Consider the following 23943-nt stretch of genomic DNA (forward strand, 5'->3'; position numbering starts at 1 on the left):
GATTGGTGCACCAACGAGAGGCGGGGTGTCTAGGAGGGCACGCCCCTTCGGTGGGCTCATGATCTCGTCTTTTGAGCCTCCGCGCCGGCCCTCCTTAAATAGCGCGAGATTTGGTTGTTTGCCCTTCGGTGCTTATTTAAGTGGGAAGGGCGAGGAAAAGAATTAAAATAATTATTGGAGCGAAAACGCGTGAGCTCCATGGCGTTGTAGCCCACTGCAGCTTCTTTCCACCACAGGCTCCATCCCCAGATTCCGTGAGCTTCCCAACCTGGATCTATCAACTTTAGTATAGATGTCTTACTATTGCAAGCAGTGCTTATTTGAAAGGAAAAGGTGGGGCAAGGCATTTTAAATGGTCTTATTTTTACGTTTGTGATGGCAGGTATCTGCAGCCAGTTACTGCTAAAATACAGCAATACTTCCCCCACCCACCCCATATACCGTCTATAGGGGGTTAGGACTGTCGCAAAACTACCCCAACTTGTTCTTTTTAAATAAAAGATTCCTTTTGCCTTTACTGTCTACAGTAGTTCCCCGTTTTTTGAAGAGAATCGTTCTCCAAAGCATCCCTTTTCTCCAGGGGAGTGTATGTTTGTAGTATGGAGATAAGTTGTAATTCTGAGGGAGCCTCACAGCCCACCTGGAGGCTGGCAAGTTGACAACGGTAAACTGGCCACTGGGAGAAGTTGCTTTTGTCTTGGGGCAGCTCTATGAATACAGTTTTTGGAAACAGAGGGCCTTGTTTCCTTGATCTAGTCAATCCATCTTTTCCTGTTGGCACCAAATTTTCCCAGCATTATTGTCTTTTCCCATAACCCTGGTCTTCTCATAATGTGAACAAGTATGATAGCCTTAATTTGATCTCTTCAGTTTCTAGGGAAAGTTCAGTTTCTAGGGAAAATTTGATTTGATCTTTGAACCCAGTTATTCACGGGTAGTCATAAAATGCTCTTGAGGAAGTGTGCATGTACATGCCAGCTATACTTTAAATAAATGTTGCTCTAACTTTGTTTTGCAACTTTCTTGCTATCTGCTTGCTTTATTGTTTGACTTTCACAACCCATGCATAGTAAGTTATGACGTATGGTATGAATTATCTTGAACACATCCTTATCCTTATGGTCTTTTCTAACTCCTTTATTTTTTAAAAATTTTATATTTAAATTTCTATCCTGCCCTCCCACAAGTACACTTCCCAGTCTTAATTTCCTTCTGATTTCTGAAGTCTCACTTTGGGCTTATGATCGAGCCCAGGAATAAAAAGACTTGAAAAATTTCAGTTTCACCATCTGCCTTTCTCAATTAGTCATTACTTCTGTCTTCTCAGTGTTAAACTGTAATCCTGTTTTGGCCCTTTCTGCTTAAACTTTCAGCAGTAGTTGTTTCAAGTCTTTGCTATTTTCTGACAGTAATGTTGTGTCATGAGCTATCTCAAATTATGAATGTTCCTTCCATCAATTGCATTATGTGCTCCTCTAAATGCAGTTTTCCTTGCAATAAGTTCTATACATAGATTGCAAAAGCAGGGAAATAAAAGACAAGGACAATAATAACTCTTTATCCCTGTTTTGGGCTTGTATAACAGACCTCACGGAACACGCACACACACACAAAACACCTCATGAAACTATAAAAAGGGAATAGTAAAGCCACTTCCAGTCTTGTGGGGATGACGGACACCATGCCCAAATAAACAAATAGTCTTTAATAAAAATACATAGAATTCTAAAGGTGTATTAAAAACCAAATCATGCCTCAGTTGTTGGTTTACTGATTCAAAAACAAGGCTCTGGCTCTTGTGTTTGGAAAGCACATTTAATTAAAGGATAGTAACAATTATGGAGGAATTTAAATAGCTTGTTTACCTGCTCAGTTCATTTTCTACGGCAATCCAATTAAACCCTCAATTAACCTTTAATTAAATAAACCCTTAAATAAACATACAAAATATTTAATAACCATATTTGTACCTTGTAGCTTATTGTGCTTTTAATCTTCCTGTATTTTATGGATATTAAAACAGCATACATAGTTGCCCCAGCCTCCTGTATATTTTCACATCAATTGTGTGATGTTGCTTCAGGGGTAGTCAAACTGTGGCCCTCCAGATGTCCATGGACTACAATTCCCATGAGCCCCTGCCAGCATTTGTAGTCCATAGACATCTGAAGGGCCGCAGTTTGACTACCCCTGCAAGATTAATTTGAAAGGCGATCTCGGTGGAGAACAGCCCTTTTGGTTTACAACTTGTGGAGGAATCCATATCCATTGTCTTGTACACTGTACAATGTACAGTATAGCCATATTGTTTATTCCAGCATATAAAGGAACCATTCTACCTCTTCTTCTCTCAGTATGATAACTAAGACAGTTCCATAGCAAGGTCCTTTCCCCATCTTTCTGGGTTTTAAAAAAAATATCTGCCTCTTTTCTAGTAAGGTACATAACTTCATTAATGAATCTTGTTAACCAGGTGGCTTAGCCAGTTACCTTATAAGAAAATAGAACTGTGGTGTCTTTTAGTTTTTACTGAAAGCTCAGGAAAAATATGCACTTCATGAGAAAGGGCTCTATGGAGACATTAGTTAACACCCGTAAAACTCTGACTGAAGCCAGTAAAGATTCTTTAAAAACTCTCATAATATATACTTATTTAATTGCTTAATTCAGATTGTAAAATAATATGATCAGCATTAATTTTTAAAGGCTATAAGCTATATCGAAGTTCATCACACAATTAAGAGAGCCACCAGTTGAAAGGGAATATCAAAAGATGGATTACTTTGATTAATTTGTGAACATCATTGTTTTATTTAATTGTGGACAAAGCATTTGACAGAGTTTGTGCTGCCCTGCCAGGCTGCACCTGCAAGGCGTGTAGTTGTGCCAGAGCAGAGAGATTGCCCCAGAGTTCTGTCTGGGAGGTTGGGAGCAGGGAGAGAGAGTTCACAGAGTCTAGCCATAGTCAAAACCAGAGAGAGCGGGACAAAGGTAGAACACAAGCCGGAATGAATAACGGAGTTGAAAGCCAAAAGCGTCAAAGAGCCAGAGCAGGAACATCAGACAAGCCAGAGGTTGAAGAGGTGGGAGTCGCAGGAACAGAGCTTCACCGCGGAGAACTGGAACAGGAGTCTCAGGAGACAGGCAGGATAAGGCATGTGTTGACCACACAAAGAGCCTTGCCTCAAGGCTCTGCTGAAACAGCCAGAATCCACGTGGGGCAGTTCTCAGCCAGAGAGTCTGCAGCTGCAGCTAACCTTTGTCAGAGGAGGGAATTGCAGCTGGATCCCATCTACCCTGACAAGCGTGCTGATCTTCTGACAGTTGTCAGGGTAGATTGCCTCCTCAGCTGCTGCTGTTCAAGGCTTAGGGGCAAGGATATTTGCAAGCCCCAGTGTTTGGAATAAATTTGAATTGGAAGGAGGCATTCAAGACTGCTGAATGAAAAGCCATAGCTCAGGCTGTTGAATGTGCGTATAGAGTGAGGGGAAGGTTTGTAAATTGACTAATGAACTCACCCGTTGGAATCTGTGCTCATTTTCTTTCCTAAAGAATCCTGCAGAATGTTTCTGTTTTCTTGTTTCATTTGCAAGCTATACAAATCTGGGTTGCTGTTTTTGAAGCTAGCAAATGACATTTTAAATGAGCAGAGATCATGTGACTTTCTTTCAGGATGAAAATGAATTCTGGGATTTGAAGTCTTTTTCATTCAGCTTGATGAACACAGGAAGCGGCCTTATACCGAATCAGACTGCTGGTCCACCAAGGTCAGTATTGTCTACTTTGACTGGCAGCAGCTCCTTGGGAACTCAGGTAGAGGTCTTTCACATTACATGCTGCCAAGGCTTTTACCTGGAGATGCCGGGAATTGAATCTGGGACCTTCTGCATGCCAAGCACATGTTCTGCCACTGAGCCACAGTGTTTCTCATTGGAACTTTTGTTGGAATGATTTGGTCTTTTGACTAGATTCTCAACACACACTAGTTGGAAACAACCACTGATGAAAATGCCGCATTGAAAATGGTACAAATCTGAAGTCTGTTTTGGTTGTTTGAGTACTATTAAAACAAGAGAGAAACTGTATTTTTATTAATTGTTAAATTGTTTAACTGATTATTATAGCCTAGGATAGGTTTTTTCTTCTGCTGGAATGATTTGGTTAGCAGAGTGCTCAACGCAGCAAAAATCTATCTGCTTATGTATGCAGGTTAGAAACAAAATAACAAATGAAGCAACCTTATCTTTGCAAACTAATTTGAGTCCTTTATTATAAGTAACTCCATTCTAGACAGGATAGAGTAGAGATAGGATTCTAATCTAGTCTAACTAGCCAGGATGGATAGAGATGCTGGAGGCATGTCCTGCTCTCATAGTGCCAAGATTGAGAAATCTGGCAGAATGTGGAGACACTGTGTCAGGCTGTAAGGAAATTTACCTTAGAGCAATACATAGATCATAGCAATACCAACAGAGAACTACAAAGCAAAGATGCCCAGGGTTCTGACCTATTTATCTTTCTGAAGTAAAAAGACAGTGCTAAAATCAGAGTCCAGTAGCACCTTTAATACCAACAAAGATTTATTAAAGGCGTGAGCTTTCAAGTGCAAGCACTCTTCCTCAGACTATGAACCACCATCATGACAGTGGGAATATAAAGCAAAAGTTAATTCAAAGCTCACACCTTGAATAAATCTTTGTTGGTCTTATAGGTGCTACTGGACTCTGATTTTGTTATGCTACTTCAGACCAACATGGCTACCCACTAGACTCTAGACAGCTCTAAGTTCTCCATGCCAACACCTTTAGTAACTTGTTTGCCCTCAGTCTGGGGTTGGATGAGTCAGTGAAGGTGGCATGGCCTGTGAAGAGGAATATTGGCCAGCCAATGGATAGCAGGAGTCATTGAAGGGAATGTGGGAGGGCAGAACATCTGTCTCAGGCCATCTGAGTTAGTTGTTTGGTGTGACAGGGTAGAGATATCACTGGAAGTAGCAGTAATAGAAGGAGGAATCTAATAAAGTGACCGAATGTTTCCCTTCCTTTATGCATGCCAGCTATAGTCATATACACATACTAAGAGGGTGAAAGAACTTCCTGACAATTAGAGTGGATTCTCAGTGACATAGGCTTCCTTGGGTGGTGGTGAGATTTTCATATTTGGAGCTTTTTAAGCAGAGGTTATCTGGTTGCAATGCTGATTCTATGACTCACTATGAATTTAGAGATTGTGAGAGGGAAGGCTGGTGGGGAAGAGCCAGTGCTTGGTCTTATGACTCTTCCATTTATGCCCAGGGTAATTTTGATTGTCACAGTAATGTTATATGCCAGGGTAATATTGACTACAATTCCACCATGCTTTGAACAGGTCTGCAGTTTGTATGGAGATGTCCTCTGACAGAAGCTCTGGAGAGCTTGTTTAGTCTTGTGCCACTACATTAAAATATGGTTTGTGTGAGTGTGTATTTTTGTCAATGCCCTAGCACTGCTTCACAATAATGCCTTCCCTTGCAAATTTGCACAGTTAGAGAATCTCACATTTGATCCTGCACACTGCTCATGATCTTGGGATTTTTTTAAAAAGCCACTCTTGTGCTGATTCCACTTTTTCATCCGAATGGATTGATCTTAAGCAATTCTTAAGTTTGGCAGTTTGAAAATGTCCATGTGGCTCAGCTGTCCTTTGAATGTTAGGCTGCCAACAATAATGAACTGTAGATTCCTCACATGAAATCAGCACAGAAACTCAAGGAAATCTGAGGCTGTGAATAAATGTTTCCAAGTCCATATATTGTCCAGTTATTTATTTTCCATAAAGGTGAAGGCATCCCAGACCGCCAGTCACCTATGAGCATCTCACCTGCCATTATAATATACCTCGAACCCATGGCTGCTGGCAGCATCAGATTGGACCTGGAAGGAGTTTTCGGGTGACAGCTGTGTCTGCCGCATGGACACTGTTGAAATTCTCCAAAAACTCCAACCAAACCTTGATGTCAGCCTTTAAAGACTGAGTCACTTTGATGTGGTGATGCTGCCTAAGAACCCCAGACAGGGACCTGGACAACCTGGAACAAAATGCACTCCCAGGTGAATTGACTTTGCAGGCAGAATTCAAGTGACCCAGGATCACCTGCAACTCCCTGAGCATATACTTGTGCTTGACTAGCATGATCTCAAGCAAGCTCTGTAAGGCTAGCATTTTGTCTAGAGGGGGCAGGGATAAGCTGGCTTCAGTATCAAGTGTGATACCCAAATATGTCAGTTGGCAAGGAGGGCCCTCTGTCTTCCCCTCTACCAGTGGAACCCCAAGCTCATTTGAGAGTAGCCTATCAGTGCAAACTAGCAAGTTCGCAGGACCCAGAAACAAAAATATCATCTAAGTAGTGGGTGATGCAGTGGGAATCGGTCCTATCCTTTATGACCCATTCAAGGAACTGAATGCCTCGAATACCACGCAGGAAATGGTGCATCCCATAGGCATGACCTTATTCACGTACCATCAGCCATTGAAATGGCACCCGAGGAGGCAGAAATCATCGGGATGCATGGGAAGTAAGCGGAAGGCAGACTGGATATCACACTTTACCAGGAAAGCTCCCCGCCCACATGACTGGACCAGTGCCACTGCTCAATTCACAGACACGTACCTGACAGAGCAGAGTTCTGGTGGGATTGCGTTGTTCACTGAAGAACCCTTTGGGTAAGATAGATCATCCTAAACCGGCCTGGTGCCTTTGGGGCTACTCCCAGGGTGTGTGTGAAACCCTTAGGTTATGCAATGGGGGTTGATCATATGGTGTGGCCATCTGCCCTTCAGGATCTTACCTCAGGCAATTGACTGGCAGAGAAGTTTATGGCAGACTGTTGCCACTCTCAGACCTCTGTATGGAATATGAAATCCCTCAGAAAAACTCGCTGCCTTGTCCGGGTAGGTGGCCACTGCCTTGTCCAGGTAGCCCTCCAGTAACCACCAGTGCTGGCAGATGCACTGATGAGATAGCCAGCATGTGCAATTCAGGTGGAGCCTTATATGGCTTTTGCCCCACTGGTGGCTCCTGGGGATCCTGCCCTGACCGCTCTTTTTCCCATGGGCTGGGCCCCCCGAAAGGGAGGTTAGCTAGGGCCAGGCTTGACACACTTCTGCCTATGGTGGGACCCGCCACAAGAATCGCAGCAATGCTCAAATCAGTATCACATCCCCTGGCAAGAGCCTTTATTATACTCCCAACAGGTGCCTTACGCCTCCCTTCAAGCCCCAGGCTTCCGCTTGTCCAAATCGGTCCTGTACACATAGGGACCAGCTTTCACTATCCAAGTGTCGTGGTCCTTTAGGTCCCACCATGCCTGTATATTGCTCAAGGCCTTTTCCCTGGAAACTATCATAAGCTATGACTGCTGCCTCCCCTGATAGCACCTTGGCCTCCAGAATGTTAGGAAGATGCCATCCCAAAAAGCAAACACTTTCTGGGTAAGCAGCTGAAACCAAGTAAAGGTACTCCACATATCCCCTCAATCAATTGATAAAGGTGGCCTCTACTGTAGCAGAACTCTTCCACTTTCTCTCATGCCTGGGACCTTTCAGAGGCGTGTCCACCTCTGGGTGAACCATCTCTACCACATCCTCGAAGAAGCCATCCAGGGCCCTCTCCCTCAGTTTTTGGGACAGATGTGTCCCTGGCGGGTCTACCTCTGCCACATAGCCCACTGGTGGAACCCACGGGCCACTTAAGCCCACCCCATCCTTACAGTATGCTTTTGTAGCATCCCGCCTGCTTGTGAGCCAGGCAGACATGCCCAGGACCATGGCCCCCTGGAGCACATAGGTTCCATCCCTCTGACCTGCGTCTGTATCATCTTCGGAAGATGAAAACTCTACAGAAGAACTTTTCCCGTGCCTCTTGCACGAGCACCTCCGCTTGCCCCCCGCCCTGCCAGTGCTTCAGACCCCTGGAATCCTGATGCTCCACATTGCCAGGAGGCTGATCCACCTCCACCCCGAGATTGGCTGCAGGTGGTACCTGAAGGGGCCCTGGCTGGCTGGCGACCTGGAGCCATCTTTCAGTCACGCAACTGCAATGGGCGCAGTGAAGCACTGACACACCACCAGGATCTTCCCTCTCCTACAGATGGCTCCATGCTGTCTATTGCCAGCCCCCACTCAGACTCTACATGTTCGTCATGGAAGCCTTAATCTAGGGAGCAGGGGAATGAGGCAGGGCGACATCAGGCTGCCCGCTACACAGGTGCCTAGCCTCTGCCCCCAGCATTCCCACTCCCCCCCCAAAAAAAACAAAGCAAAGGCAGCAGGGGGTATCAGGACGTGTAGTCCTGATCTCTTGCCACCTTGCCCTATCGCCGGAGTCCCTCCTGTGGCAGCAGTTGGGCCTGTGGTGAGTCTCTGCCCTTGCCCACATCCTTCTTTATAGCTTCTGCCTTCGGAGTCTCCAAGCTGACGCCAGGCTCTGAAAACCTTTACTGAAGTGCAATTGTGCCCTCTTGTGTTTATTGATAAAACAGCTTCTTATAAAGCTGCTTTTGATTTTTTTTTTTGGTTTAATTTTTTCATAGTAAGGACCGTATTCTGAATTCCATCCATGTATCCATATGTACATCTGGTCAAGGTTTGTGTCTGTGGGTTGAATCCAAAGTATCTGAGCAGAGAGAAGCTTCTGAAACAGCAGTTTCCCATTTTTTCCCTCCTGCCTCTGTTCTTGGGGCTCAGGGACCCTCACTGAAAAGGGAAGGGGAGGAGTCTGAAGTAAGAGGAATGATCAGCACAGATTAGCTCAGCCCTGTCAATGGGAGAGCATATGTTGGGAGAAAGTCAAGGTGCTGTTTCAAGATGAAGACAGGCAAATAACTCTCTGCACAGCTAAATTTTGCACTGCCGCCATGAAATTGCATACTATGTATGTGGATCAGAAAATTTCTCTCTGAGTCAGTTTCAAAAGTACAAAGAGCGATTGTCACTGGCAACTTAAACTATGTTTTAAATATTGAATGTAACATCTTAAAGTTTTTATGTTGTCAGATCTTTTTAAAAAATTATAGTACTATTACTGTTTTTTCTCTTTTTTAATTGTCTTAGTTTTTAATTGCTTGTATTTTAATTTTGGTCTGAATGACCATAAATAAACATTGAGCATATGTTTGTCATGCATAATCTCCATTTAGAAAGTTAAAGTAGTGGGTGGTGTGAAAGACCTCTACCTGTGACACTCGAGAGTCACTACCGGTCTGAATAGACAGGACTGATGCTGACAGACCACTGGTTTGATGCCACTTCACATGTTCATGTGCCATTTCACTGGCATTGCCATTAAGTGCCATTAAGTGCCATTATGCCAGTTAAAGAATACCTTTGAATCTGGCCCTATTTTTTTCCCCACTTGAAAAGGAATGTGCAGGTGAGAGAGGGGCTAAATGCTTGGAATCTGGTTTGGATCTGCAGTTTCAGGTTTGTGTTTTCCAGGCCCACCTCCTGGATCAACAGCAGATCCCCACCCTCAAGCCACTTCCAAATCTACAGATTAATTTGCTTCCTATGTTTGCCCTATAGAAGGGCTTTACTCCCCCTTTCTGGATAAACATTGCAGAGTCTACCATTTCTGGTGTTAACAAATCCTACCCATCCATTGGGAGGGGTTTAAACTGGCAAGTTAGCCTGGATTGCAGCTTGCTGTTTTTATTTTTTGGCAGAAACAACACTCTCTCTTGTAGGCTTTTATTTCAGCTTTTAAGGATGTGCTATTCCTAGGCATCGCCACTGGGGTTTTTCACATCCTATGTTAATTTTCTGGGCCATCAGCGCAACACATAACATCTGGAAGAAGCTCTTGACAGAGCGGTTCCTCAGAAGAACAGGTTTCCTTGGGAGGTGGGAGGTTCTCCTTCTTTGGAATTTCTTAAGCAGAGGCTAGATAGCCATCTGACAGAAATGCTAATTCTGTGAACTTAGGCAGATTGTAAGTGGGTGGGCAGAAAGGATTGTGTCAAACTTGACTCTTGTGACCCTTTCTTGCTTGCTCAGAGAAATGCTGATCACCACTTTGGGATCAGAAGACGAATTTCCTCCAGACCAGACTGACCAGGAATTCTGGTTTTTATGGGGGGGGGGATCATCTGAACATGGAATTGGGGTCACTGTGGATGCGCAAGTAGTTGTGACTTTCCTGCAATCTGCAAGGGGTTGGACTAGATGGCCTTGGAGGTACCTTCCAACTCTATGATGCTATGATTCTATGAATCTAGGTAACTGGAAGATGCGTGCTGAGAGAAAATGAAACAAGAATCAGTGCCTGATAATTTTTGGCATTTCTATTGCTGTGTGGGCACACAGAACTCAAGGGGTATGTTGTTAGCCAAAGTCAACAAAGGTTGTAAACGATAATTAGCAAGAAGGAACATGAATTTTATTTCACTTAAGTAAAGTACAGACCAGAAAGGAGAGGGAGGAGGAAACAAATCAGAAAAGAACAATGAAGATATTGTAGGAACAGCCAGGAAACGTCTTTTATGTGATTAAAAATAGGTGATGCAATAGAAATCTTTTGCATTAATGTAAATGGACTTGATACCGCACATAGTAATTAAAGAACAATCCTTAAAGCTAGAACACCCGCGTTTAATTTTCTTCCAAGAGAATCTCTTCAATCCAAGGCAGTATTCCAAAGAGCTTGAGGTGCAGTTCCTCTCAGTAGAGGAGAAATCGTCATCATCATTAAACATAATAAAGCTCAAGTTGACAACTCACTCCCTATCTGATTGGCACTTCCTGGGGGTGTACCACCAATAGAGAGAGTGCACTCTGTCAGTGAGGGCCAATCAGCTCAAATTGCACTTTGCCAATGAGGGCCAATCAGCTCAAATGGCATGCAGAGCATTTACTCCCTACTTGATTGGCCCCCTCAGAAATATTCTCCCAATTGGAGATGACCCTAAGCCAGGAAAGGCCCGCTCTTGTAGTTTAGCCCCAATCAGGAAGGAACCCTCAGCCAGGAAGGGCCAATAAGTGGTTAGCTCTCCATATCCAACTTCCTGTCGGTTTCAGAAGTTTGCTGGGTGGAAGAGGAAGCAGCCTCAGAGCATGCCCTTCTGCCAGTAAGTTGCTCTGGCCTCCTGGCCTCTTTCAACTCAGAGGACATGTGGGGTGGGGAGGGTGAGCTGCTTCCTGGGGCATCCTCTGTGTGCCTTCTGGAGACTCATGGCACAAGGCAGCAGATCCCTCTGCTACTGTCTATTGGTAGGGGCAGCAGGATGTCAGGTACCAGAGAGGGGGCCCAGTTTGTGGGTGGGTGTTTCTCTGGAGGCTTCACCCCCAGCGATATACTCCTTGCCCTAGGCTCTAAGTGGGGTAGGGACACACCTGATTTGGAAAACCCTTTCTGGGGTCAGCTTAACTTGAACATTTTACATATAAACAGATGTTGGACACCTCATTGTATGCGGACACCATTCCTGCCTGTGCCTTCATTGATTTCTTCTTATTTATGGCTGGAGTGCATTCTGTGCCACTGTAAAGAAACCTCCCCTGGATAGCCCTGTCTTATTATTATTATCATCGTCACCATCAGATTTTTAACCTGGGCCCATTCCGCATGTGTAGGATAATGCACTTTCAGTGTACATTTGCAGCTGGAGTTTCCTGTGCAGAACAGGAAAACCTGTTTCTAAAGTGCATTAACTAATGTGTGTGGAATGGGCCCTGCTTCTTTCCTTTGGGGCTAGCCCAGTCTTGTCAGATCTTGCGAGCTAAGCAGGGGCAAACCTGGCTAGTTTTTGAATGGGAGGTCTCCAAGGAATAGCAGGACAGTGGTGCGGAGGCAGGCAATGGAAAAACGCCTCTGAATGTCTCTTGCTTTGAAAACCCCACCAGGGCTTTCCATAAGACAGCTGTAACTTGATGGCAACACACCCTGCTCCCCCAACAAACCTGGAAGCAGCCAATGGTGTAATGTGAAATGATCCAAGGAGGCGTCGGGGAGCCTTCAGAGCACCATGGAGGATGCTTTGAGCCGTTCTTGCAGGAAGACTTTCACGATTAGATTTTGAAACTGTGTGTTTTTTTCCCCATCCTCTACAGGTGGCTTTGGCACAGAAGTCCCCAAAGGATTCTGACGGGAGCACTTTTTATCCTCCTCGCGCTGGTCTCTGGTGCCTTTGCATTTAATTAATTAAGACAGAATGATTTCTGGCCACATCGCTGCCTGCAGTCCTCTAGGGATATAGCTTCTCCTCTGTTATGAGTGGGGAAAGCAATAAATTCCTCATCAATAATTCAGGTGAGTTTGGAAACCTTTTAATATCTAATTTTGAGAGAAGGAAGCGCGGCACGGAGGCAGCATCAATCCTCAAACTCCAGACGCTGCATCTTTTACGCAGCAGCATTAACGCATTAAGCCACTGTGGAAGTAAACAAAGTTGGCCGGGGCTTTGACGTCCTGAGGGGTTTCAAGAGAAGGTTACAGTCAGTGTAAGGTTTGCCATTGAGCTTGTTTATGTGATGCTGAGATACCTTATTCCAGGGGTAGTCAACCTGCGGTCCTCCAGATGTCCATGGACTACAATTCCCATGAGCCCCTGCCAGCATTTGCTGGCAGGGGCTCATGGGAATTGTAGTCCATGGACATCTGGAGGACCACAGGTTGACTACCCCTGCCTTATTCTATAGTCATCTTCACTCACCTACTTAATACAGCTGGTGTCTGCCCGGCTCCTTGTAGCCAACACATCCCAATTCAGGACTATATAACCAAATTGGGACTGATTGGCAAATTCTTAAAGCTCTGCTTAACAAGCAGAGTCATGCTCTGTTGGCTAAAATTGCAAATGTACTTTGTTTTATGTTAAAAGTCAGTCTTTTGCATTTGCAAAAATACTAGACCGTGCATCAGGTTTCAGTGTACATCACCCACGTCCATCTGTGCTGTGGCTATTTGTATTTATTTGAATTTTATGCCATTAAAGGTAATCTATCTCTAGTACACCTGGTGGGCATAAATCGCAGAATCATTTAGTCCTGTCCTCCTGCTCACATTGCTTGGAATCCTAGAATTGTACAGTCAAGAAAGAAGAGCAAAAGAAGAATCCTTCTGGATCACATGTAAGGTCCATCTCAACCAGTGGCCAATTTGATGCTAATAGCCCTTCCCTTCCAGTGTTGGCCCCCAGCAGTTCATATTCATTGTACACTGTCTCAGACCATGAAAGCTCCCTTTAGCTGTCATGGCTAACAGCCATCAATGGAAGTATCCTCTGTGAGTCTCCTGTAGTTATCTAAGCTTGTGGCTATGCTCTCCAAAGAAAATATGGAATCTTGCCCATCAGTCTGTACTGGCCAATCGACATGGACTGAGAGTTCAAAATGAGGTGGTTGTAGGAGAGGTCAGAGGCCCCATGCATCCCATGGGCCTCAGGTTGGGGAACTAGATAAATGTATTAGTGGATAAATGACCCCAGTATTGTATTGTGGAAGCTGCAAAGAGATTGCCCCGAGCAGTATCAAAACAGGGCTTACTCAGTCAGTTGTCATTATTTATTTATTTATTACATTTATATACCGCCCTCCCCAAAGGCTCAGGGCAGTTTACATCAAACAGAGATAACTGTACAAATAACTCAGTATACAATAACATAATAATAACTATAACATTATGAACAATAGAACATTGGGGAGAACAATAACTCAATGCTTACTGATGGCCCAGTGAGTTGGGTGAGTTTGCAATACTGGTTGGAGGAGGGGGGCTGATTGGAAGCGGTGGTATTGGTCGACCTCAACCAAATGACTGGTGGAGGAGCTCCTTTTGCAGGCTCTGCAGAATTGTTTGAGCTCCGTCAGGGCCCTGATCTCCTCTGGGAGCTCGTTCCACCACGTGGGGGCCAGAATGGAGAAAGCTCTGGCCCTGGTTGAGGTCAAGCGGGCTTCCTTGGGTCCAGGAATCACCAGGAGGTTGGAGCTGGTGGAGTGTAAGGCTCTTTGAGGGGTGTAGGCAGAGAGGTACACTGGACCTAGACCACATATGGCCTTAAAGGTGATGACCAAAACCTTAAGCCTGATCCAGTATTCAACTGGAAGCCAGCACTGCTTCTGGAGGATGGGCTGGATGTGGGGCCTCCTTGGTGTTGCTCTGAAGACCCTGGCAGCTGCATTCTGGACCAGTTGCAGTTTTCGGATCAAGGATAAGGGCAGACCAGCATACAGCAAGTTGCAGAAGTCCAATTGAAAGGTGACCGTCGCATGGATCACTGTGGCTAGCTGTTCTGGGGCCAAGTAGGGTGCTAATAGTTTGGCCTGGCGGAGGTGGTAAAATGCCAGCTGTGCTACCGTCGTGATCTGAGCCTCCATAGAGAGGGAGGCATCAAGAATCGCTCCCAAATTCCTGGCGGAGTTGGCTGCTGATAGTCGTACTCCGTCCAGGTTGGGTAGGCCAGTAACCCAAGCGGTTCCCCTACTGATCGAAGACACTACTCTCCATAACATAGCAGGATTGTGACCCTCCATTGCGTTGGCTCCATTACTGCCTGATCTTAAGATGTATTTTGTCAGCGAGCCTGCTTAGGGTGGCAATATTTCTTGCACTTATTTTCGTTGTAGCATGCTAAGCAGAAGGGTTTTAAAAGTACTTGGGTTCCTCTAACACTAGATAGCTAGTTATACTTGGGTTTGTTATAGCCAAGCAAGGTAGCACTTGTCTAGAACCACAAAAGAATATCCCCTTTGGCTGTGGCCACTGAAAATGTGGAGAAATGATAGCTATCAAGCCATGGGCATAGAGTTGGATCTTCTACAAAGTCTCTTGCGCCGGGGTGGTCACCTTTTGACGGAGGGAGATGCTACTGTTAGCGGAACAAATCCACAGAAGTCTTCTCTATTACTTTGGTAAAGCACGGGGGGAACCCGTCACTGTAGTAGTAAATCAATACTTGCAAATTAAAAGGTAATGTTCACTTCTGAGGCTCTTTTTCGTAATACAGACTTAGTCTCTAGCTCCCCTTACTGTACTACCTGATTGCTTTCCTTTATTCCAAGAATTCTTAAAATACTACTTGCACGGCACTTTAATGCTGGAAATGCTTTATGAACATATTTTAATCAGCTTTAGAAGGGATCCTGGCAGCATCCCAGAATTGTAGAAACATTGAAAGGGAAATGTTCAGAGAAAGAGAAAAGGGTTTGCCCATTACATTTGGCTGGAGTGGGGACCACATGCCAAAATAACTCATCTTTCTTCTTCAAGATAAACAGCACAGTGACATGTGCAGCCCTAAAATTCAGCCATTGACGTCAAGAAGTGGTAGCTTTGCAAGCCAAGGCAATCCAGGGTTGGCACGGAGTTCAGTGCATCCCTAAAATGACAGAAGAATGCTTTGTCCAAGATGAAATATTAATTGCTTCACTATGGTTCTACGATCCCTGTCTAGATATAATGAAACTAGTCTGACTTTTTGGTGACTGAAAAATTCATAAGGATTTCAGACAGCCGATTAAACCTTTCCTAATACTGTAGCATCAGTCCTCTGCAGGAATGTAATTTCGTGTTCAACTCTTACCTTTCCTTGCCTTCAGAATAAGTGAAGGGATAGCAATAATGCCCCGTGGAGCCATAAACACAGCTCTTTTACCTCGAAGCACAAAGCTATACCTTTACTAAAAGTTTGACACAGTTGACAAAAGCATCTGAAGGCATCTGAGCTTCCATGCTGAAGGTATTTGTTACAGAGAAGGGCTCAATTTATTCAAACAGGAGCATCCTGGAGGATGCATTTGAGGGATGCATCCTTAATATGCTTCAGTGCTTTAACCCCATCTTCAGTCGCTATGCCTGCGTAGTCAAAGGTTCTGAGCCTCAGCAAATGTCTTATGCTGAAAAGAAAAGGTATTTGAGTTCAAAGTGCAAACACTTGTGCACCTACCACTGTCTCAAGTGTTTTTATTTATATATATTTCATTCCCAACCTTGGTGCAAACTGCACAGATCTTTTATTCCAATCCCAGGTCGATTCAGCCCTGCCCTCTACACAGAATGCGATTTCCGTTTTGATTTGGGGCAATTTAAATTTTCCTTCTGCAGCAAGAAGGATTGATCCAGAGTGACCCTAACTTTATTGTGTGGTATCTTAGAGTGCTTTTAATCCTCAATATATTTTAAAATCGCATTGTTTTGAATCTGGGCTCTCCTCCGTGGTAGAGAACCCATGATTGGCTACAGGTGGTCATGTGACAAGCTTGCCTTAAAGGAGAAGCCCCTAATTTCTCTCAACTTCTGTCAGTCTTGGATTTTTGTGTGTGCTTTCTTCGTCCCCTCCCCTTTAAGAAAAGAAAGGATTTTTTCCTCCCTCCTCTTTCTTGGATCCTCCCCCCCTTCAAGAAAACAAAGAAAGAGTCTCCATTTGTCTCTCCCCCCTCTTCTCAGCCTGTTTCAATGGGGAGGGGGGGAGAGGAAGACTCGAGTTCAAAGCGATCTGAATTCAACAGGATTGACAATGGAATAAACAAAGTAAGTGCAGACTCTGCCCTTGTGCATTGTTAGTCATCTGGGGAAGTGTGTGCAAAAAGGTATGGAAGTTGCGCATTCTGCCCCTGCAGAATATAAATATTAGGGTAGGTATCCTGGTGAGAGTAGGAGCAGCTTTGACCCCCTCCTCTGTGAAATCATCATCTTGCTGGTTGACATTTGTCTGACCAACTGGCGATTTACAGTCTGAATGGACTAAGGTGACACCAGTTGTATCTTGGGGTCAGAATCCTTCATATAGGCACACCTTTTAAGGAAGAAATGGTCACGAAAGGCCAATTCTTGTCCTGCTTAAGGTGACAAGGCAGGAAACAAGTTACTGCAGCTAGAGCCAACACTATAGCATGGATATTGTCCCACTGAAGATGAAGGTACGATGAGACCTTAGATACTTTAAAGAAGGTGGAGACATGCAGTGGCATACCAAAGGTGAGTGGTGGGAGCTGTCAGTTGCCATTCACCCACGGGTAAATAAATTCTGCCAGCAGCTGGCTACTAAAACGGGTCTGTCTGAAATGACAGAAGAACACCCATTAGCAACCGGATACTAAAGCGGAATACAAAGGCAGTTTGAAAACCCTCCAAGTCTTAGTGAAATCAAACAAAAAATCCAGTGTGGTGCAATGGTTAACAATACATGGCTAAACCGAGGAATTATTGCAGTCTACCTTTCTGTATTTGGCTTCACATTTCTGTTGTTCTCACATGGTGGCAACCTAATGCAGCTCTTGTCAAGTCAGTTGCCTTAACCTGGGTAGCACAGTCTGAGTGGCTCTGAACTCTGCTTCCGAGTTCAAGAGAAATAGCTGTGCTGCATATATTTTCGCAACCGATTTATAAAGAGATAATAGGATGTAGAAATTAATGCCCCTGGATTAGAAAAGACTAGCAAAAAAACTGTAAAACTACTATGCTAACTGTGAACAAGAAGGGGGAATCAAGGAAGAATGCCTTCCATCAAATAAAGATTTTCTCCATTAAAGAAAGGGATTTGATGAAGATTCTTGAGATCTATAACAGTGTTATATTCCTACATTATACAGAAAATGGCTAAACTGACTTCTGTAAAGAATATACATGATTCAATGGGGAGGATTCAGAGAAATACTGTCACTCAAACCTGTTTCCGTAAGCTTTGTTGATAGATTCACAAACTTTTCTGTCACTCACAATTTAACTATTACCGATTCTGACATGTGTCATGTGTTCCTAAAATGTGACTGACAGCTTGACTTTCCATAAAATTAACGTCCTGTTCCTCTTATTACCAGGACGATTATAAAGAGCAGTGTACAAAATAGTAAACGAAATTTCACTGGAGGATTTTTTCAAAGCCCTTCCATTTCAAACTCTGCAACCGGCTGCTGTAATTTGTGTCTTTAAAAGAGTTTACACGTTATAGGAACCCCCCAATTACCTGCAGCAGGTAAAATTCTGTCAGTGCCTTCGCTAACAAATACAGTTTCACTCAAGATATATAGTTGATACACTTTTGTTTCTCTCCTTTACATTGGCTATTATGTGAAGTTCCAGAATGGATCATCTTTTTCTTAGGCCACTGGGGCTCAAATTGTGGATTGGGTCCAAAGGACAATTGTGACTTTCTCACAGTTGGGTTGTGAGGCCAGGAGGAGGAAAGTGTGTTGGAGAAGAAAATTCTAGAGGAGTTGCTAGCAAATCTGGGTTGCACTAGATAATATGTGAAATGGCCATGAACTGCAGCCTGTTGTTCATTCATGCTATCATGATGATATCCCCCAAGCAGGAGACATAATTGAACTTCATTCCACAGGAGCAGAAGAAACCAAGACGAGGTTGAGTAGCCTCACTTAATTTGTTGTTGAATATATCCAGGCCATCCCCAGTTAACATCACTAGGCCTCTTTAAGGGATCAGTTCCTGTAACAGCTGCAAAGTCTGACACAGTGAATATATCCTGCTTTCACAGATCTTCCTGTGCCCCTTTTTACTCTTTCTCCTTCTTTTTGTGCTCCCAGGATCTCTGTTCCTTTGTTCCTGAACTCCTTAGGCCATTCTGCACATTGGCCAAAGTAGCGAGATGTCCGCGGCATATGTAATTACAATTAAAAGCGGCAAACCTTCATTTCACACGTGTCGCATCTTCTCACTAAATTCATGTCCCCTGTAACGCTTTTAGCATTCTTCACATGTTTCCAATCTTGCCGGAATCGAAAATAAGGTGCTCTTATCTTTTGGCGCTTCACCCTGCCCTGCCCCGTCAAGGAAGTTGTCTTGCCGCTGCATCAGCGTTGTCTTTTCCCAGCTCTGTGTTTATGCAGGACTGGTAAACTCCTAAAACATGAGGCATGTTTGGGAAAAGGATGTCCCTAGAGACCAGCATAGGGGGGCAGCTCCAGGACCCAGGGTTGTTGCTACTGCATAGTAGAAGAGGAGCAGTTTTTCATTCCATGCTTTTCTCTACCTTAAGGAGCCTTAAATCATAGAATCATAGAATAATAGAGGTGGAAGGGACCTCATGGGTCATCTAGTCCAACCCCCTGCACTATGCAGGACACTCACAACCCTATCGCTCATCTACTGTAGCCTGCCACAGAATCAGCCTCTCCGTCAGATTAAAAGGGGCTTACAATCGCCTACAATTCCTCTCCTTGCAACAGGCAACCTGTGTGGTAGGTGGAGCTGAGAGAGACCCGAGAGAACTATGACTCGCCCAAGGTCACCCAGCTTGGTGGAGGGATGGGGAATCCAACCCAGTTCTCCAGAACAAAGGACCCTGCTCTTAATCACTACACCACGCATGATGGGTTGGCAGGAACAAAGGAACAAATGACCTTGAGCCACAGGAGTTGGCTTTGTCTGAACGACCGTCCAAGGAGCTGGGAGGCACATCCTCCTCTCTTGATTGGACAGGATCTGTACAGACAATCATGGCTACCTGGTCAAGCCTCAAATCTATTTAAACCCAGAGCCCTGGTGCTTCTGTTTTTATGGCTTCTCCTGGACCAAGCCCTGAAATTCTATTTCATTTCCCAAGTTCCAGCCCTGGTTCCAAAACTACTTCCTATATTGTAATCCCTTTATCGTATGTCACCCCTACAATTTGGCAAGCATACAAGACCCCCACAGAATGTAGGTTTCTTTATATGTTAAGCCAGGGAAGCAGCAGAGAATATTTTCAAGTGCTGCGTGGTTAAAGCTTCAGTTCTCTGTCTGCTTGGTATAGTGGTTAGGAGTATGGACTTCTATTCTGGCGAGCCGTGTTCAATTTTGCGCTCCCCCACATGCAGCCAGCTGTGTGACCTTGGGCTCACCACAGCACTGAGAAAGCTGTTCTGACCGAGCAGTAATATCAGGGCCTCACCCACTCACTCCACAGGGTGTCTGTTGTGGGGAGAGGAAAGAAAAGGCCGCTTTGAGAGTCCTTCGGGTAGAGAAAAGCGGCATATAAGAACCAATTTTTTTTCTTCTACTTCTACTTCCTTGTTCTTCCCGTGCAAACCAGAATAAATTATGTTTAAAAAAGTGGAATAATTATACAAGTATTCTGGGTGCAAAGATCTAACTTTTCATACTATATAGCGTTTGAGGTACCTTGGTACAGAATTCTATTTTTTTATTTAATATATATACAGAGCTCTGCCCATCCCCTTTTCCCTGAACCAGTCTTAGCTGATGTTGAAAACAACAGCTGATGATCAATGATAGAGGTTTGCTCACATAGCCAAGTTGATTTTTTTTAAGATAAATTTGAATTTGGGGCTGCACACAGCATGGATCTGAAGACAGCGGACTTCAAACATTTATCTCTGTGTCAAATTTTGTACCCACCTGACATGGGATTAGTGATTTTCTTTGAAAAATGCCTGCCTTTAAGGAATCCATCTCCTCAGACAAGTTGAAGTATGGAAGAACCTTACTGTGGAAATGAAGATGGGCTGATAGATGAGCTAAGAAATCTTACTCATTTTTTTTGCTATTATATGAGTTTCAAAAATAATAAAAGGGGCCACTATCTCCATATTAAGGAAAAGACGGCAAGCTGGGAATTGAAAAATGAACGAAGAATTGAACTTTAGAACAAAGTGGCTCCTTTCTCCTCTTCTATGTATGTATGTATGTATGTAAAAACAGTTTAGACTCATAGAATCAGAAATATGTCATATTATGGGAACAGTCGCCTCCATTTATGTTTAGGAACTGCTGAGCTTTAGAAACCAGTTCCCCATCTGACAGAAGCATCTTTTGACTTAGCATCCCTTCTCTGTGATATGAACCATCCAGTTGCTTTAGACCAGGGGTAGTCAAACTGCGGCCCTCCAGATGTCCATGGACTACAATTCCCAGGAGCCCTTGCCAGCATTCGCCAGCGAATGCTGGCAAGGGCTCCTGGGAATTGTAGTCCATGGACATCTGGAGGGCCGCAGTTTGACTACCCCTGCTTTAGACATATGGTGACCCTATGAATCAATGACCTCAAAAACATCCTATCATTATCAGCCTTACTCAGGTCTTGCAAACGGAAGGCATTGCTTGCTTTATTGAGTTAAATCCATCTTGCAGTGCATATTCCTCTTTTGCTTCTGCCTTCTCTTTCCCTAGGATTATTGTCTTTTCCAGGGGTTCTCAAAAAGGACCTCAGTATAGTCGTTTTAGTGTCTAGGGACAGCTCAGACTTGATTTAATCTAGGGCCCATTTATTTGTCTTTTGGGGGGCTCCACGCTATCTATGAAACTCTCCCCCAACAATACTCTAAATGAATCAACATTCTTGCTATCAGTTTTCTCCATTGTCCAATTTACACACCCCTACATAGTAATAGGGAATACTGTGGTATTGAATTATCTTGATCTTGGTCATCAGTGACAAATCCTGAAGGCCCTCTTCCATCCTGCCCACTCCAGAGGGTTTCCAAGTCTCCAGAGGGTTTCCAACTCTCTCGCTCTTGTAACCACTGTCACCACTGACTTTTATAAGGAATTGCTTATTGAAAAGTCAGGAGTCTCAGTTTCCCTTTTCAATCCCGAGGCCATGCCTCTGTGTCTTCTGCTGCCCAATGCCTGGTCACCACGGGTAATTTACTGTGGCCACTCAGGGTGTTGTCCAGGTGGGTGGGTGTCCCTGCCAATGAGGCACCCCGGGCAGACTCCTTGTTTGCCACTGGTTATGTTGATCTCACAGGGAACCTTTTATTTTCCTCCACCTGTCCTGCCTCAGATTAGAATGAAAAAAAGACTTTTGGAACCGTAAGGCAAAACCAAGCCATTTCCTTTCTCCTTGTCCTAAAGGAGCCATTCCATATCCGAACGGAGGCAGTTGGGAATCCTCACCCAAACCGGCTTGTATCATCATCATGGTTCATAACTTGCTTGACTTCCTGCAATGCCAAGGAAACTATCTTTTCAGAAATGTTGGGCAAAAGTAGACTGTCTCTTTATGCAAAACCGAGAAAGAAGTACACGAGGGTGGCTTATGTAACAAACGGTGATGCAAACACACATTCAGAATGTAATTGTTGTCCGTCCTTGACTGCCTGTTTTACAAAACGTCACAGAACACTCTGGCAGAAAGAAATCGAGATGGAGCACTGGCGGTCGATCGGGAAGAGAAAGGAGTTATAGCAAGGTTCTTGGTAATGACGAAATGAAATTGCGTTCAACTTAGCTCTGACATTTCCATCTTTTAGCCTTTAGCACTGTTGACTATACTTATAGCGAGCAGAGGTTAGGAAAAAACGCTATAGCAGTGGGTGCCAGTTTCACTGGTTGGTATGTAGAAATGACAGAACCAACGTTCCTGAGCCAGCCGCCGCCTGGGTTGCCCTCTTTGGAGGAAAGGCCCTCGGTTTAGGGTGTGTATGCAAGTGGAGAGGAGCCCGCCTTAATAAGGCTATATGAAACTTGTCGTTTGAAGAGAGGAAACAATATTCTTGAATCAGTATGGAAATCCATATCGTGATAGGAGAGATGACGAGCACATGGGTGCCCTCTTGGAGGCTGGAGAGTGGCAGAGAGGAGGGGCGGCCAGAAGGAAGAAAGTCTCTGTGATTAGCAGCAAATTGGCAGTGGGAAGAAGAAGAAGAAGAAGAAGAAGAGTTGGTTCTTATATGCCGCTTTTCCCTACCCGAAGGAGGCTCAAAGCGGCTTACAGTCGCCTTCCCATTCCTCTCCCCACAACAGACACCCTGTGAGGTAGATGAGGCTGAGAGAGCCCTTATATCACTGCCCGGTCAGAACAGTTTTATCAATGCCGTGGCGAACCCAAGGTCACCCAGCTGGTTGCATGTGGAGGAGTGCAGAATCGAACCTGGCATGCCAGATTAGAAGTCCGCACTCCTAACCACTACACCAAACTGGCAGAAGGATCTGACCTGTCCATCCCACTGGTTCTGTTGCCTGTGGCCCACAGTACTGCCGTGCTTGCTGCATTTTCCTTCATTTCCAACATTGTGCGCCCCCTGAAACTTTTTTTTCACCCTTTGTGATCATTGTCAGATACAAACTCATGTTTCCCTCAACAACAGGCCCAGAATGCTACCTAGTGAGGCAAGAGTAGGGGGAGGTAGAAGTACATTCTCCCAGGGGTACTTAAAAGCAGCTTTCTGGCTCTTGCTGGCTGGGTGAAGGCCAGGGCCCTCCCACCCTCTGTTTCAAGTGTTGATGTTGCTGTTTTTTCATGTTCAGATATTGCAAGTTTATATTATAATTCTAGTTGCATTTGCGGTTTAAGGCACAGAAAGGAGCTTGTTAGCAGGGAGTCCAGTTTGTGTACTGGACTCCCTGGGAGTGAGTGTCTCATTAACGAGCCTAGCTGAGGAACAAGCGCAGCCTATCTGGCTGGGAGGCCAGGGGCTCATAGCCAGGCAATGGGGGTAGCCAAAAAGAGGTGGGCGCCTGCTGGCCCCCGTCAGGTCGCTTCCCAGGAAGGGATTCTTCCATGTTGTTAAGTGCCTGCTGGCTGGGAAGGAGGCGTATTCCAGGGCACCATTGGACCCTTGGTGCAGTGTCGTCAGATGGCTGTGGGGTCAGGCTTTCCTTTCTTGTGCTGGGCTAGTCCTCCGGTGGAAGGTTGCAATAAAGTTTACGTCTGTGTTAATGCCAACTAGATATGAGTCGCATCTTAATTTGGAGAAATGCCATCCTTCCAGTCAATGCGACCTCACTTCCGGGGTGTGTGTGTGTGTAGAAGTGCTGTCAGTCTGTTCAAGAAATTGCTGGAAACTTCTTTTTTTTGTACAACACAATGCCCAGCAGCTCCTACAGAGCCATGACATCACTTCCTCCCCACCCCGTGCTAGAAATTATGTCAGACCATTGCTGACTGTGCCCCTCCGTGACTGTGCCCCCCACTCTAATAATGGCTACCAGGCCATGTCTGGCAATCTTTGTTCCCAGCAGCCTATGGGCAATTTTGGCATTTTGAGAAATGGCAGGCTCTTCCACCA

At 44.7% G+C, this 23943-nt stretch overlaps 1 long non-coding RNA gene across 2 annotated transcripts; it reads left to right on the forward strand.

Moving 5' to 3' along the window:
* The first annotated feature begins 135 nt into the window (after positions 1-135).
* LOC143840745 (uncharacterized) lies at positions 136-15535 on the forward strand. Of its 2 annotated transcripts, XR_013232370.1 has the most exons (4): positions 136-333; positions 3673-3767; positions 12085-12283; positions 15242-15535. It is a non-coding gene; the product is annotated as an uncharacterized LOC143840745 (long non-coding RNA). The 2 variants fall into 2 exon arrangements; XR_013232369.1 differs by lacking the exon at positions 136-333 and having other exon boundaries at positions 3202-3767.
* Positions 15536-23943: the final 8408 nt, after the last annotated feature.

The sequence above is a fragment of the Paroedura picta genome, chromosome 6, assembly GCF_049243985.1.
Source record: "Paroedura picta isolate Pp20150507F chromosome 6, Ppicta_v3.0, whole genome shotgun sequence".
Lineage (NCBI taxonomy): Eukaryota > Metazoa > Chordata > Lepidosauria > Squamata > Gekkonidae > Paroedura > Paroedura picta.